At 45.2% G+C, this 17,477-nt stretch overlaps 1 long non-coding RNA gene across 1 annotated transcript; it reads left to right on the top strand.

The window, feature by feature from the left end:
• Positions 1–12,796: 12,796 nt before the first annotated feature.
• Positions 12,797–15,210, top strand: LOC144333697 (uncharacterized). Its single transcript, XR_013402629.1, has 2 exons — positions 12,797–12,934; positions 13,487–15,210. It is a non-coding gene; the product is annotated as an uncharacterized LOC144333697 (long non-coding RNA).
• The last annotated feature ends 2,267 nt before the right edge of the window (positions 15,211–17,477 follow it).

Raw genomic sequence — 17,477 nt, 5'->3', positions numbered from 1 at the left:
CTCCCCTCCTGCCCAAGTGCAGTCACAACAACCAAGGCAGGTGGACTCCTGGCCCCACGGCGTCTGTGTTTTCAGCTCTGAATGAGGCCAGAGGATTCTGCAACCCCTGGTCGAACCACTTGCACGGCAAAAACCAGCCAGCCTCGTAGCCATCTCTTACTGGTGCAGCTTACATGAAACACTTGTCTTTCATTTCAGATGCAGAGTAGAAATAATACTGTAGAAATAAATTCATACCTCAGTGTGAATGGTAGGCATAGGCCATTTCTTCCTTTGGCAAGTGTCTCTTGAGAGCCAGCTGGTTAGGAGTCAGAGACTTGTCCTGGGCAATTCACTCACCTTTTTGCCTTCTGTTGTGAGAATTAAATAAGGAAATGTGGATCAAGATCCTGGCACAGTAGAACCTTCTTATATTTTACTTCCCAATCTTTTTACACATCATGGAATGCATAGAAAATAATACTTTTTTTTTTTTTTTTGCACAATGGAATAAAGTAGGGAAAAAAATCATTACATTACCTTTCTGTATACATTTAATTACAATAAAAATAATTTTAAAGGTATTGGAAGGCATTAAAGGTGGAATTGATACAAAACATCAAAATAAAGACTTTTTAAAAAAACTTAATGAGAAACTTGGGCTTGCATTTATGTACATACTTTTTTGTGTAAGTCCATTTGCTTGAACCAGCTACAATTACTGATTAAGACTTTTAGATTATTCCTTAGGTGAGTGAAATTGCCAACAAGTTCTGCAGGCAACTGGGATAGCAACTGCCCTTCCCAGTAGGCACACACATGCCAGTCTCAAAAGTATTTGCATGAGTTCAGGAAAGTTTAGGTGTTAGTGTCTCAGTGTTAAGAAGTCTGCACATTGGGAATTTTCTGCAGATAATATATTAGAGATTTGGGACCTAGACTCTGGTGTGTAATTGCATAGTTACTTTAGACTTGTGGTTTTAGGTTGAAATCTAAGTTAACAAACTGTTGGAACATTTAAGAGAATATAAAGTTCATCATATTTCAAATTTAACTTACTCGATATAACGGCTCATTTAAGAGACTGAAAACCAATTTATTGTCAGATGACTGACATAACTAAAAGGGAAAATTAGTATATTAAACTTATAAAGGCAGTTTAGAATGTTGGAAGATATTTCCTTAATTCAATTTGCAATTGCACCAAGTGTTGGCAAGGTGTAGTGGTTCAAGCCTGTAATCCCAGAACTTTGAGAGGCCGAGGCAGGAGGATTGCCTGAGCCCAGGAGTTTGAGACCAGCTTGGGCAATATAGTGAGACCCCCATCTCTATAAAAAAATTAAAAAATTAGCCAAGCATCATGGCACGTGCCTATATTCCATCTATTCTGGAAGCTGAGGTGGGAGGACTGCTTGAACCCAGGAAGTCAAGGCTGCAGTAAGCTGTGACCACAACACTGTGCTCCAGCCTGGGTGACAGTGAGACCCTGTCAGAAAAAAAAAAAAAAAAAAGCAAATGATTTTCATCAAAGGTCTACTAAAAGTGATTGCTTGCTAAACATTAGTAGTAAACAATCCAAAAGTATAATTAAGAAAACAATTTTATGTAAATAGTATCAACAAGAAAAACATGGGAATAAATTCAATTAAAAAGTACAGGATTTGTACACTGAAAACTACAAAACTCTGTTGAAAGAAATTTAAAAACTCCTAAATAGATAGAAAGGAATCCATGTTTATGGATTGGAAGACCTAATATTAAGAAGGCTATATTTCTCAAATTTATCTACAGAGGAATGCAATCACTAGCAAACCCCAATGGGAAATGGCAATTTTGGAGAAATTGACGAGCTGACCCTAAAATTCAAGCGGAAATGCAAAGGACCCAGAATAGCCCAAATGATTTTGATCTTGAAAAAGGAGGACAAAAGTAGAGAGCTCACATTTCCTGCTTTCAAAACTTAGTACAAAGCTACAGTAATCAATACAGTAAAAGTGGTATTAGCAAAAGTGTAGACATCACCGCCACAGAATATAATTAAGGGTCCAGAAGCAACTCGCCACATTCACAGTCAATTGATTTTTGACAAGGATGCTGTATTAATCTGTTTTCTCACTGCTGATAAAGACATACCCAAGACTGGGTAAATTATAAAGAAAAAGAGGTTTAATTGACTCACAGTTCCACGTGGCTGGGGAGGCCTCACAATCATGGTGGAAGGTGAAAGGCACATCCTACATTGGTGGCAGGCAAGAGCATGAGAGCCAGGAAGAGGGGCTTCGCTTTATAAAACCATCAACTCTCACGAGACTTAATCACTACCACGAGAATAGTATGGGGGAAACCACCCATGATTCAATGATCTCCCACGGGTCCCTCCCACAACACTGGGGGATTATGGGAGCTACAATTCAAGATGTGATTTGGGTGTGGACACAGCCAGACCATATGAGATGCAAGAACAATCCAATGGAGAAAGAATAGTGGTAGGCTGGGTGCAGTGGCTTGCGCCTGTAATCCCAGCACTTTGGGAGGCAGGCGCATCACGACGTCAGGAGATCGAGACCACCCTGGCTAACACGGTGAAACCCCGCCTCTACTAAAAATACAAAAAATTAGCCGGGCGTGGTGGCAGGCGCCTGTAGTCCCAGCTACTCGGGAGGTTGAGGCAGGAGAATGGCGTGAACCCGGGAGGCGGAGCTTGCAGTGAGCCGAGATCGCGCCACTGCACTCCAGCCTGGGTGACAGAGGGAGACTCCGTCTCAAACAGACAAACCAAAAAAGGATAGTCTTTTCGGCAAATGGTGCTGGAACAACTGGATATCCACAAGCAAAAGAATGAAGGTAGACCCCTATTTCACACCACATACAAAAACTAACTCAAAATGTATAACAGACATAAAACGTAAGAGTTAAAACCACTAAAGTCTTAGGAGAAAACGCAGGAGTGAATGTCCATGATCTTGGATTAGGCAGAGGTTTCTTAGGTGTGATGCCAAAAGTATCAGCAACAGAAGAAAAAAATAAACTGGACCTTGCCTTAAAAGACAGATGGCAGAGAAGAAAAAATATACTTCATCAAAATTAAAAACTTTTTTGCTTCAGGGAGACCATCAAGAAAAGTGAAATGATAACCCATAAAATGGAGAAAAGCATATATCTGATGAGGGACTTGTATCTAGAATACAGAAAGAACTCTTACAACTCAATAATAAAAAGACAAAAATTCCATTACAAAGTAGATGAAGGATCTGAATGGTGAAAAATATATATATATACACAAATAGCCAAGAGCCACATTCAAAAATATTGAACTTTGTTTGCCAGCAGGGAAATCCCACACACCTATTAGAATGACTAAAATAAAAAAGGCGGATAACTAGCAATCATTCTCCTGGGTGCTTATTTATTTCAGAGAAATGAAAACTTACATTCACACAAAAATCTGTACACAGATGTTCATAGCAGCTTTATTTGTAAAAGCTCCAATCTAGAAACAACCCAAACGTCCTTTGACTGGTGTCTGGTTAAACACTGTAGCGCATCCATCCCATAGAAGAGTACTCAATAACAGAGGAATGAACTCCTGATGTATACAACTTGGACAAATTTCCAGAGAGTTATACGGAGTTTAAAAATCTAATCTTAGGCTGGCCACAGTGGCTCACGCCTGTAACCCCAGCACTTTGGGAGGCCAAGGCAGGTGGATCACGAGGTCAGGAGATCGAGACCATCCTGGCTAAGACTGTGAAACCCCGTCTCTACTAAAAAAAAACACACACACACACACACACACAAATTAGATGGGCATGGTGGCATGCACCTGTAATCCCAACTACTCGGGAGGCTGAGGCAAGAGAATTGCTTGAACCCGGGAGGAGGTGGAGGTTGCAGCGAGCTGAGATTGCACCACTGCACTCCAGCCTGGGTGACAGAGCGAGACTCCGTCTCAAAAAAAACAAAAAACAAACAAAAAAACCCTAGTGCTGAAATGTTATACATGGTGTGATTCAATTTAAATAATACTCTTGAAATGACAAAATTTTAGAAATAAAAAACAGATGAGTTAAGGAGAGGAGGAACAAGAGAGAAATGAGTTTGGCCAAAAAGGGCAGCATGAGGGATCCCTGTGGGGAAGGAGATGTTCTGCATCTTTTCTTTTTCTTACCTTTTTGTTTTTTTCTTTTTTAAGAAACAGGGGTCTCTCTGTGTTACCCAGGCTGGAGTGCAGTGACTCTTCTAGCATTTAGAGTACCTGGTGATAGAGGTATTTGGTATCTGCATCCACATTGCTCCGATCATCTAGGTGGGGCTCTTTGATACACCTTGTCACCAAAGATAAAAAGACCAGAATTGTTTACAAACAAGGTCAGAGTGGGACTTGTGATTCCCACGTTGGGGTTTGTTGCTGTGCCTTGTCTTCTGTCATAGCGACATCTGTGCATCTTCATCCTCCACACGTCTCTGTCAGTCCGTAGGAACAGAACGGGTTGCTAAATCTGATAGAGAAGGCCTTTAGTTTTGTTTTGGCAGCTATAGGACTTAATTTTGTCACCTGGCCAAGTTAGTCCAGATTCTGATCTATCCACATGTGACCTTTGGCATCTGCTGGCCTCATAAAGGAAAGAAGGAAGCTTCTTCTAACTTGAGAGCCCTTTGTAAGATCTGGTGATTTGGCAAATGTTTATATCATGAGAGTCAGATCAGGACTGTTTTTGACCTTTGTGAGATTTGTGACATTTGTGAATGTCAATGATGGAATCAAAGCACAGGGTTTGATTGCAATACCCCATTGGTATGTTACCTAAGAAAAAGTCCAGCATCATTTCTGCTCTAATGTAGAAGGAAAAATATTTTAATGACTTTATCAGAGCTGAGACAGTCCTTGAGCTCTCATAAAGATTTCTCTGTGTCTAACTGATTTACCTAAAGGACAATAGCACGACACTGTTTCCTCTTGTTGTACGTCTATTTTCTGGACTTTATCTACTAGACACTTATAATGGCAAAAACAAAAATAAGTTCGCATTCTTTTGAATAACCTAGATGTTGCTTAACCAGTAATCAGATTGATTAATTATCATAGTGAGGGTTTGAAAGACTAACGTAAAATGGTGCCAGGTCTGTGTCCAACCTGTTGGAAAACTAGTAAGTGTTAATTAGAGCAAGGTACAATTTGAGGCGGGGCGCGGTGGCTCAAGCCTGTAATCCCAGCACTTTGGGAGGCTGAGACGGGTGGATCACGAGGTCAGGAGATCGAGACCATCCTGGCTAACCCGGTGAAACCCCGTCTCTACCAAAAAATACAAAAAACTAGCTGGGCGAGGTGGCGGGCGCCTGTAGTCCCAGCTACTTGGGTGGCTGCGGCAGGAGAATGGTGTAAACCCGGGAGGCGGAGCTTGCAGTGAGCTGAGATCCGGCCACTGCACTCCAGCCTGGGCGACAAAGCGAGACTCCGTCTCAAAAAAAAAAAAAAAAAAAAAGATACAATTTGAAAAAAACATTTATAGTGGAGGGTTAGAGAGAGAGTAGGATAGACTGAGAAAGTCCCTAGCCAGCTTTTTAACAGGCCATCAACAGACAGGAAAAAAAAAAAAAAATTGCCAACCAGAAAAAGAGTAGTTTAAAAAAAAAAAAGTTTTTAAAGGTAGGGTAATACAGAGTCCTAAAACGGAGAGAACTTAGGTGGAAGTAAACTTTCTTGATCTGTGGTCTTGGGAAAGCTGTCTACTTTGAAGAAATACCATCTGCTTCTAGGGCCTGGAAATTGACCCTGAAAATTTTCATGTAAAGGTGACCTGTAGGGGAGATTTTCCAATTCTCTTGAGAGTGCTAAGCAGGATCTGGCTTGGTGTGACTTGCATGAACGAGGAGTTGTTTTATTTTACTTTGATGGTAGTGTAAGTAGTCAGCAGTACTTCACATGGACCTTCCAGTGAGGTGACAGTGCTTGCCTTCTTCTAAAAACCTTTATGTACACATCATCTCCTGGTCAAAAAGCATGGCCAGTCTTGTCAGTTGGTGGAGACCATGCCCTTTGTACCTGTGGATGATGAGCTCCAAATATATTAGTGCCTGTACATAGCTAGTCATAGCATCAAATTGTTCATATGGCCCCATGGTACTCATTCAACCTAAGAATGGAAGATTTAGAGATGCCGGCCAAACACTATTTCAAAAGGGGTAATTCATGTCTTTTATTCTGAGTATTCTAAATTTCTATAGGGGCTAGAGGTAATGCTTCCGGCCCTTTAATTCTGGTGTCTAGACAGACTTTTCTCAAATTTCATTTAATGTTTAGATTTGTATGCCTCACTTGCCCTGGGGATTGGGGATGGTATGGGCTATAACATTTGGAGTACCCTAGAGTGGTTGCAGGCAAGTAGTTTATGCTGTAAAATGAGTTCCTGGCTGGGTATGGTGGCTCACACCTGTAATCCCAGCACTTTGGGAGGCCAACACAGGCAGATCACCTGAGGCCAGGAGTTCAAGACCAGCCTGGCCAACAGGGCAAAACTCCGTCTCTACTAAAAATACAAAAATTAGTCAGGAGTGGTGGCAGGCACCTGTAACTCCTTCTACTTGGGAGGCTGAGGCAGTAGAATCACTTGAACCTAGGAGGCAGAGATTGCAGTGAGCCGAGATGGCACAGCTACACTCCAGCCTGGGCGACACAGGGCTCTGTCTCAAAAACAAAACAAAATAGTTCTTTGGTCTGACAATCCATAAAATGATGCCAAAGCAATGAAGAATCTGTTATGAATGTTTGCACCACGTTGTGGCATCAGAACAGCAAGTGGGACAGCATTCAGTCCGTTCACTAAACATAGACAATAACCAAACTGAGAATAGCCTAAAGCTGAAGGTCAACCTATGAAATCCACTTGGACAGCTGCAAGGGAAAGTGTGGGCCTTCCTGAAGAAGATGCTTTTCTCCAGAGCTTTGGTGAGATTTGCAAGTAATGCAATGGGAAATAATTTGGTCAGAAATCTTGTAAATCTTAGGGAAAAACAATTATTGTTTAGTTTCTTAACTGAGCCCCCTCTGCAAGCCAAAAGGTGAAAAGAAATGGGCCATGGAAAGTCTATCTTTGGAGCATATGCTTATTAATAATATTAGTCAGGGATAAAGGCAGCTTGATAAATTGTGTGGAAAATGGATACAGGGGTTCCTTTTGGGCTGTGTGCTTGGCAGCCTTGTGTTCCCTGTCATTCCCTAAAGATATAGTATTAGTCTCCTTAGTGTGGGCCGGAAAATGAGCAATAGCAATTTTAGTAGGAGATGAATAGCGTGTTCATTACAGGCAGCAATCACACGTCCATTGGCAATAGGAGTGCCAGCGGAGGTTAGGAATCTACAGGCTTCCTAGATTGTGCTGGCAGCATGACAGACTCTGAAAGCATATCTGGAGTCAGTATAAATAATGGCAATTTTTCCTTTTGTCAGTGTGCAAGCTCTAGCAAAAGCTTTAAATTCAGCAGATTGGCCAGATTCAAGGCAAAGGGCTCTCAAGGGCTTCATGCAGGGAAATTATGGCATAACCAGTTATGCTGTTCCCCTTAAAATGTCATTTATGAGAGCCATCATAAAATAGAAATCTGGATTTGTTACAGTTAGTTAGATAAGGCAACGGGGGGCAGGAGAGGGCTCTCCCCCCACCCACTAGAAATGTCAGGTGATGGTTCAATGATTATCACACTTCCTCTCTAAAAATGATAATTTGGCAGCCAGGGAGAGGCCATTTCCTGATAATCTACATCTGTTAAAATCAAAATATTAATTGAATGCAGACCCCAGTGAGAAGAAACTTCCTGGGCTTGCACATTCAGAGACGAAAATGGCAAAGCATCTTCTGGGCACACTCCAAGAGAAAAAGGAAGAAGGCTCAGATGGGCTCAGATGTGTACAACCCCCTAAACACACTGAGCTGTCCGATTCCAAAGGGTTCAGAAAGCACTGAGCATGCAGGAAACCCGCCCTACGGGAAGAATCATGGGAAGGATGCGAGCCTATGAAGTCCAAAGATCAATGTTAAATGCCCTTTTTTGCTCTCCTTTTCTCTCTCTGACCTTCAGGCGCCCGCTAGGATCTCTTCCAAGGGTTCTTTCCTTTCTTTCCTGTTCTAAAGCCTGTTTGATACACTTCCATTCCTGCTCTGAAACTTGCCTCGGTCTCTTTTTTCTGCTTTATACCCCTCAGTCAAATTCTTTCTTCTGAGGAGGCAGGGACTGAAGTTGCTATGGACCCATACAGATATGCCACTGGTAACTCGGGGTAATTCGGATCTCTGCCACCGCTAACATGTTGTCTAAAGGAGTGTCTGAGAGACCCTCTTGTGGCTCTGAAGCCATTTCTATAGCTGCTAGGCAATCCTGTGGAATGGGAGGAAGATGTGGGAGCACAGCAGGATTTAAGGTGCTATGAAGATGTAAGATGATAGAGGGATTGATTAACAGGACTATTCATATGTAGCGTGTCTTCGTGTAGAGAGGTGATGTGCCTTAGGAACTTGTAAGAGCAGAGAGAGTATGGGGAACACAGAGGCAAATGGGGGAGCCTAATGTAAACGTGCTGGCTTTACCAATTAGGGGCAGCTGCTGACACTGCCTGTGGGCATGGGAGCATGCCTGCTGCCACAGAATCCACTTGGCATGAGAAATATGCTACAGGGCATATCTGAGAGGCAAAGGGCTGGCCTAGAAAACTTGCGGTAATCCCATTATTTTCATGACTGTGTAGGTGAAAAGGTTTATCAAAATTAGGTAAGCCTGGGGTGGGGCGGGCAGGGGGGTAGACAATGCTAACTTTCAGGCTTCAAAGGAAGTTAATGCCTGTAAGGACCAGAGGATGGGCTCTTGACTGGCATGTGGAGAGAGAGCATACAGTGGTTTGGCAATAGCAGCAGAATTAGGAATTCATTGCCGGCAATAGCCAGCTACCCTTAAAATTTACCTAGCTGCTTTACCAAGTTGGCTTTAAGGATTTGAGATAATATCACAATATCCCTGATGCATGTATGTCCATGTTAATTGTCTCCCTCTAAATGTAATACAAAGAGAAACTGTGAGTGAGGTTGAAAGGAATAGAAAAGAAAGCTGAACAGTGGTCAGTTACTGCAGCCAGAGGCAGTTTCCGCCCATTGTGGAAGCTCAGGCCTATCACAGAAATACAGATGTCCGGGAGGGATAGGGAGAGCCAGAGATTTGAGAGCAAGAGAGAAGGGGCAGATGCCCCAGGACTGAGGCTGGGGAGAGAGGCAGGGAGCACTGTGGTCATGATGGCTCCCTCCAATCTTTCTGAGTGTTTCCCAGGAGTTGAAAAGAAGTCCAGCCCCTCAGCACCAGTGAGACACAGGACTAGCTGGATTTCCCAGGCCAACTAAGAATTCCTAAGCCCAGCTGGGGATGGTGACCACACTCACCTTTAAACACGGGGCTTGTAACTCAGCTCACGTCTGACCAATAAGGTAGTAAAGAGAGCTCACTAAAATACCAATTAGGCTAAAAGCAGGGGGTAAAGAAATAATCAAGTCATTTATCGCCTGAGAGCACAGGCGGAAGGACAATGATTGGGATATAAACCCAGGCATTTGAACCGGTGGCAGCAACCCCCTTTGGGTCCCCTCCCATTGGATGGTAACTCTGTTTTCACTTTATTAAATCTTGCAACTGCACACTCGTCTGTTCCGTGTTTGTTCCTGCTCGAGCTGAGCTGAGCTTGCCGTCTGCCACTGCTGATCGCGCCGTTGCAGACCCGCCATTGACTTCCACCCTTCCGGATCTGGCAGGGTGTCCACTGCGCTTCTGATGCAGTGAGGCGGCCATTGCCACTCCCAATGGGGCTAGAGGCTCGCCATCGTTCCTGTGCAGCTAAGTGCCTGGGTTCGACCTAATGGAGCTGAACACTAGTTGCTGGGTTCCACGGTTCTCTTCCATGACCTATGGCTTCTAATAGAGCTGTAACACTCACCGCATGGCCCAAGGTTCCATTCCTTGGAATCCCTGAGGCCAAGAATCCCAAGTCAGAGAACGAGAGGCTTGCCGCCATGTTGGGAGCAGCCTGCCACCATCTTGGGAGCTCTAAGAACAAAGACCCGCCTGTAACACCAGCATTCCCAGCCTGACAAAGACCCCAGGTCCAGACTGGACACCCACCCTCAGAGCCTCCAGACCAGAGGAGTGTGTTTAAGATGGCTGACGTACCTGCAGAGAGAAGAAGGGCCTCCCCGGGGCTTTGATGCAACAGAAGAACTGAGAAAAGAACTTTTATCTGAAGAATGTGAGTTTTTTTTAAATTATCAGGCCAAAAGGGACATTAAAATGAGACAGCAATCACCACTGGCTTTCCCCTTGAGCTAAGTGCTCGCCCCTTGAAACTGCTTGCTGTTGCCACGAGTAGTTGTAGATTAGCCTAATAATACCGCATCAGACACTGCAACCACATGCTATAGCTTCACAACGTATAGCCAATCACTAATCAATGTTATTTCTATAATCCAGTGAGAATTCCTAACAAACAGCTTTGTATCAGCCACTTCCTGTCCCTCATTTTTCCTTTAAAAACCCACTTGTAACTGCTGCTTATTGAAGTGCATATTCAGGGCAGCTTGAATCTGTACTCCAGTGTAGCAGTTCTCAAGCTTGGTCCAAATAAACTCTCTTCTTGTGTGGGTTTTGCCTTTTAGGTTGATCCAACTATGGGGACTTGGCCATAAAAATGACTTGAACCACAAAAATGTCTGAGGTTAGGTGTTTTTTTTTGGTTTTTTTTTTTTTTTTTTTTTTAAACCAATGCAGCAGGATGGAGTTGAATGGCAAAATTAGGGTGATTTCATAAAGCAAAATAGGTTAGATTATTTTGCTCTCCTGAGTACATGGTTCACACCCTATTGTCAGGAATAACGCTCAAAATCCTAAAGAAATTGGACACTCGAACAAAGGATTCTTAGCCAAGCAATTTTACCATTGCGCAGAGGGTGCCTCCTTGGCCAGTCGCCATGAGAGCACACCTGAACAAAGGGCACGAGAGCCTTTATTCCTGACGCAAGTCCTGCCCCTGTGTCCTTTCCCCATTGGCCGGGGTCGGGTCGTACAATCTAAACTAATCCTGGTTGGCTAAACATTTGATTTTTTTAGATAAGGTGGGCATGTAAAAGAAAGTGGAGAGGAAGGGGAAGAGGTGTCTGTAATGAGCTAGAAAGTTAGTCCTCTTTCCAAATAAGGAAAGGAATGTGCGCTGCTACTGATAACGCCTGGTACTGTGGCCTGCCTGGGCATCTAACAAAGGCAAAAAGGAAAAAAGGAGAAAAAGGAAAAAAGGTGGAGGGGTACTATGAATTAAACAATAAAAGATTGATCAGATTATTTGAAGAGAACCTCATCATGAGGCACTATCTTGCCGGCAGCAGCTTACGTGTGCCAGTCCAGCATCACGCTGTGGCCTGGAAAAAGCCGAGGCAGGGCTTATACAATGAATAATTCATTTGAGCCAAATTTAAATGACTATCGCCTGGGAAATACTTCCAAGTTACCTTGGGAAGTGTTCCAGAGAACAAAAGAGAAGCTGAAGCTTTGAAAAAATATATATATATGACAAATTAGGAGAGGGCTCAATTACCAAAGTTGTTTTTCAACCATTACAATTGGTGTGATCATCTTTAGAGCAGTCTCAGAAGTTAGGGTATTGCTTTCCAGTCAAAAAAGGTGATCTGTAGTGAGGGGCCTCCTAGCTCAGCAGGAGGAAGGCAGCAGAAGTTCTGGAAGTCATGCATTCTCCCCTTAAGGCGTGCCTGAGGCTCAGCTGAAATGGCCTTCCTGGTCCATTTTAGGTGTCTTGACTAAATCATTGTCGTTTTCCTTCCTCAACACTTTTGTTCACAGAGCACCTCGAGATATCTCCGCTGATCCTCCATTATTGATCTCAAAGATTAAGGGGCCTGTTGAAACTCATTTGAGATTCACACAGTGATGTGCTGGAGTATGTTTAACAACCACCTCTCCAAAAACGTGTATATATATGCATACATTTATTATAAAACATTTTTGATGTGAGGAATATATGCCACACTACTTACAAATAATAATAAAGTATACAATCCTCTTAGTTGCAAATTCCATATTTCCATTTGATTCTCAAAGAATGCTTTTGTTAATTTTTGACAAATTATTGTCTCGGTAGCCAACATATGGGTACAATTGACAAATAAGAATAGTTCCAATATAAATGATAGTTGATATTTTCCTTTAAATTAAAGAGGTGGACAAAAAAACAATGCGTACATATGTCACAACTTTACTCATCCATCAATAACATGAGCAACTTTTTTGCTGAATCAGATAATGATTTCTAAATTTTGAAAGAATATTCAAAACAGCAGAATCTGAAAGCATCCCAGACCACAAATTTGCCTTCTTTTATTTTCAACACTTAGAATGCAGATACAGATCATGCTTTATATAAACTACAACAATTTATCTGGTTTGTCAGTGTGTAGATGAGAACCACAATTATTGTTTTCCAAAGAAGAGGTCTTCCAGACATTCATAATGAGGGCTGCTAGTTCACCGTAGTGTGTTAACCTATGCAAGACCTCAGAAAGGGTGAGACAGTTCTGAACCGGTGAAATGTCACCTCTCCTGACCAGAATTCTGGCTCTGTGCAGAAATCAAGCTGGTGGGCAGGTTTACCTTCAAATCCACTCATTTCCTGGCAGGAGTTAGTGAGGGGAAGGACACAGAAGAAGCATGGGTTTAATGGGTATACCAATTTCAGATTGATTTCTGCTGATTTTGCAAAGCTATGTTTTGTTATTTTTTTTTTTATTTTTTGAGCTAACCTTTCCTCTGTGGGAAGAGAAGTTTCGCATTCTGTGTGGCACAGCAGCAACTGCCCCAGGATACTGCAAATTCCTGAAACCAAAGCGGAACCAGCTCAGAAGGAACAGCGACCTTTGAGGTATGGGTAAGGTGTTGGGGCATATCGCTGAGGTGCTTAACTAGTGGGGATTCGTGAGGTTGGATATTTGGATTTTTAATCTTGTCAGTGTGTTTAAAATCATAGGCTTTAGAGCCAGACAGGCCTGAATTTGGTTACATCTTGGCATCACAATAGAAAAGTGATGTAGGGAAATGATGCAATCTCTTCATCCATAACATGGAGTTAATAATAATAGATACTTCACAGAATGATTGACGGAGCAGATGAAGTAATGTTCATATGAAGTCTGGAAGAAAGCAAGTCCCCAAGAAATGATTGTCATTGAGACAGCCAGGTGGGAAGGGGTCCCCAGAGAAACTCCAACCTGCCTGCACCCTGGGGTGGAGTTATAGAAGTTCACACTATTTGCAGCAGGGAGGAGCCTGGCCCCTCCTCTTCCTGGGTGGAACCTGGGATTCAATCTGCAAGGCAGGAAGCGCACCAGCAGGGACTCTGGCTTTGTGGAGGGTCCCTGTTTCCCATTTTTTCCCTTTTTTGTCCAATAAGCTCCATTTTTTCTCACTCTTCAAGGTGTCTGCAAGCCTAATCTCCCATGACCTTGTGACAAGAACCTGGCTCTTAGCTGAACTAAGGAAAAAGTCCTATAACATCGTCATGACCATCACCGTTATCATCATTGCTGTTATCACCTTCATCACCATCACCATCGTATCAGCAACATGATCATCAACATGATCATCATTACCACCACCATCACCATTATCTTCATCATCACTGTCATATCATCATCACCAATCACCATCACCAGTATCATCACATTCATCCAACGTCATCACCACCACAATGACCATATGACTTGAAATGGCCAGGGTCCTTCCCTGATTCTCACTGTCCTCTTCTGAAGTGAGGGCTCTCACATCAAAAGCTAAAACAAAAACAAAAACATAAAACAGTTCCTGCTTCCCAAGCCTATTGGATTCAGGCATCCTTAATTTGTTGGAGCAGTTGCCTTAACAAAAAGCCATCCCTCCACTGGACATCTGCCATAAGCTCACCAGTTTTTGCTTTATGTGTGGAGTGGGAACCAGATTTTATCAGTGCTAACGCGGAAGCCGCACCTAGGAGCGATTAAAAGGGAAGTGGGAAATGCGGCCAGACAGCCGCCTGCAGCCCTAGCTGCCCTCCCTTGGAATCTGGGAGAGGTCTGAGTATCAGGCCAGGTCCGAGTTTCAGAAACAGCGTCCTGAAACCACCCCTGGCTTTGAGGTTCTGACAGGTAACTTGGCCGGGTCTTCTTGTTCTCCTGAGGCCTTGTGTTGGTGAGCGCCTTGCTCCACAGACCTGCCTTAGCCAGGCAGACTTGGCTCCCAGCCTCCCTTTCCACACTACAAATTGAGTTGTAACTGGCAATTCTCATCTATAATTAAGAACAATGACACGAATTCCCAGGAATTTTTTACCAAGTTTGTAAAAAAATAGATACACCTGGGTTCTTTTTGGGATGGTTAACTTACTTGATGCAGTGCAGCAGGCAGAGGCCAGGCCTTTATGGGACGCACAGCACACACCTGCCCCTTCATTCTTTACCAGGATGCCTTTTGGAGTGCATCCCATTAGGGAGGCTAGGTCTAGGGCTCACTTCCGGCCTCCATCTGAGAGCCCGGAAACCGGGGCAGGTGTCGGGATGGCCAGTCCAAAGAGGGTCCTGGGCCTGACAACTGATTAAACACCCACGTGGGTGACAGCAAGGACAGGGGACCCTGTACTGTTCTCAGCTTGTCTCTCACTGCGTGACCTGAAGCACATGACCCTACCTCTCTGCCTCTATTTATCCACTGGAAAATGAGGAGCTTGTCCCAGACCAGTGGTTCTTCAAACTGTGTTCTTTGAGCCCTGGGGGCTGTGAATGGGACTCTCAGGGGCTGCTTGTGGAGGAAGTTCAGCACAGCAGGGGCCCCTGGGCCCCCACATGCCTTCAAGTCAACCAGAGCTGCTTCACTCTGATCTGCTTTGCTTACTGGGAGTCTATATCAACCTGAAAAGTAAACTTCTGCGGCTAACAGAGATGTTGTGCTGGGGCATCTCTCATCCCTTCCCTGAGAATTCACTAGGTTCCTACCATGTGCCAGGCACCGTGCTAGACACTGAGGCCACAGAGGACAGACCAACCCAGTCCCTGCCCTCATGAACTTGGAGTCTGGTGGAGAAAGACGGACAATCTGTAAACAAACAAATAAGATGAATAATGATGGGACTGAGTGCAAGTGGAGAATTAAAACAATGTGGTAGACACTTAAGAAGAACTCTGAGATGGTCCTTAGTGAGTGAGGAGCAGAGGGGCAGTGTTGTGGCTGACTGTGGGATGAGGGAGAGTCCCACAGCTGAGGTCCAGCCACCAGGGTCGCTGTGTCTCAGAGAGGCCATCACTGGGCAAATGCAGGGGCCTCTACATTAGAGTCCAGAAGGTCCTTGGCGAGCGGGCCACAGTGAGCATTGCACCACAGTCTTCACCTCACCACTGGAAGTGTGTTGAGTCAGCATGGGCTCAACTCAACCCCATGCAGACCGGCTTCCGCCTCTGGCTCGCAGGGGCACCTCATGCAGGTCACTGTTCTCCCTGCTTTCACAAAGACGACACCCCTAGGCAGGGTTGCCCGTGGGAAAAAGTCAAGCACAGGGCCTGGCCCACACTGAGGCCACATAACCGCTCGCTGGCTCATGACGCAGATGCTCATGATTGCTTCCTGGGGGCTAGTCTGGTACCTTTAAGTCAGACCCTTAGGGACATGAATCAGACTTTGGCATCTCTGCCTCCCCCTCACAGCCCCTCTATTCTGCAGGCAAACAGCAGGTGCCCAATAAATGCTCAAGGCATTGAAAGATGAATTAGTAATGATGCCAAGTGTGCCTGTGCGGGCCGGCCCCGCTCAGGGGATTCCTCCTTTAGCCCTCCCACAGTCTAGCAGATGGGCTGTCCCAGCACCTCTGCTTGTCAGACAAGGAAATTGAGACAGAAAAACAGTAAGTTATTTCCCAGACCCCACAGCCGGCAAGTTCCCAGGGGGCCGAAGCCTGGCAGTCTGGCTCTTCTGGAAGGACAGGGCAGGAGAGCAGAACATAGAACACATCCCCCCCCAACCCCCCCACCACCCCCCTTACCCCCCCACGCCTGCTCTCTTCTCATGCTCTCAGGGAGGTCACATTTCCCTGGGGCCCTGGGACAATCCTGGGTCAGATTACAGCAGTACAGGTCACCTGCTCCAACCCAGACAGACCCAGCATCTGGCCCATCCACTGGCCCGGTCCTTCCTGGCCACCACTGCAGCATGTCGCAGCCTGGGCTCTGAGTGGGCCTGGTCCCTCTCCTGGTCGCCGCCACTACAGGTGAGTCAATAGCGGGGCAACACAGTAACACCCTGCACAGGGCTTAGAGCCTTCACCTGCGTTCTCTGTCAGCCTCACAACTCTGTGCAGTGAGGACGCAAGGCTGAGAGAGGTAAATCGCTTGGCTGAGGGCATGCCTCCAGTAAGGTAAGGATCAGGTCCAGGTAGGAAATGAAGACACAGCCTTCACTGCTGCTGGGGAGGTGCTGTGGGGCGGGAGGGGGCACGTGCTCACCAGCCTCCCCCTTCTGGGTTTTTCTGACCCACCCTCTGTTCCTCATCTTCAGGCTTCAGCTCTCACCCCCGACCCAAGCGAGGTGACTCCCACACAGCTTTCCTCCCTTCCGGGGCTCTCGGGGATGGCTCCCCCTCTTCCGCCCACTCTGCACCTTTTCTGGGGCCCCTGAATCCCATGCAGCCTCAGGAGGTTCCTGATGCCCTAATGGATGTTAGCTTTTCTCTGTGATTTGTCTGTCTCCTTTCCTTGCGAAGCAGCAGTTCTGGGCTTCATATGACACAAGTACTAGGAGTTTGCTTTGTCAAAGGAATGCATATGATTCTAGATATAATCTTTTCCGTTTAGTGCCTGTAATCCAGAGGTAGGTACTGTGTCCCGATTTTGCGTGTGATAAATGAGAGTCTGAAGGAAGTTGCTAACTTGCCGAAGGTCACACTGCAGGTGCGTGGTAGAGCTGGGATTTTAACCAGATCTGTCTGTCTGTCCCCAAAGCCTGCGGCTTCCACGCTGGAACCCGGAGCCTCTCAAGGCCTCCAAAAGGATTTGCTGAGCAGTTTCAAAATAAAGCTCAGTCAGCCCCTTGCTTGGTCTTCAGTCCTGAAGGAGGCCACAAGCTGCCTTCGTGCCCAGCACAGGCTTGGTTTGGATGAGTGGCTGAGGATGAGACAGGAGCCCACACCAAGCTTCCTGACCTGCCAGGGGCACAGATAGGGGCTCAGATGCACTGCACCCCCACCCAGGCCAGCCCTCCCTCCAGGGCTTCAGGGTAGCTTTGTGAGGTCACTCAACTTCCATGGGCCTCAGCCTCCCCAGGTGTAAATAAGAGGGCTTCTGTGCCAGGAGATGAAATGTCAGCTCCACTATTCTACTTCTATGATGCTGATTGCAGGGCGCCCTGAGCTCCTGGAAACTCTAGGAGGTGAGGATAATAACTGAGCC

The sequence above is a fragment of the Macaca mulatta genome, chromosome 13, assembly GCF_049350105.2.
Source record: "Macaca mulatta isolate MMU2019108-1 chromosome 13, T2T-MMU8v2.0, whole genome shotgun sequence".
Classification (NCBI taxonomy): domain Eukaryota; kingdom Metazoa; phylum Chordata; class Mammalia; order Primates; family Cercopithecidae; genus Macaca; species Macaca mulatta.
Note: the sequence above shows the minus strand (reverse complement) of the source record. Positions and strands in the feature narration are given on the sequence as shown.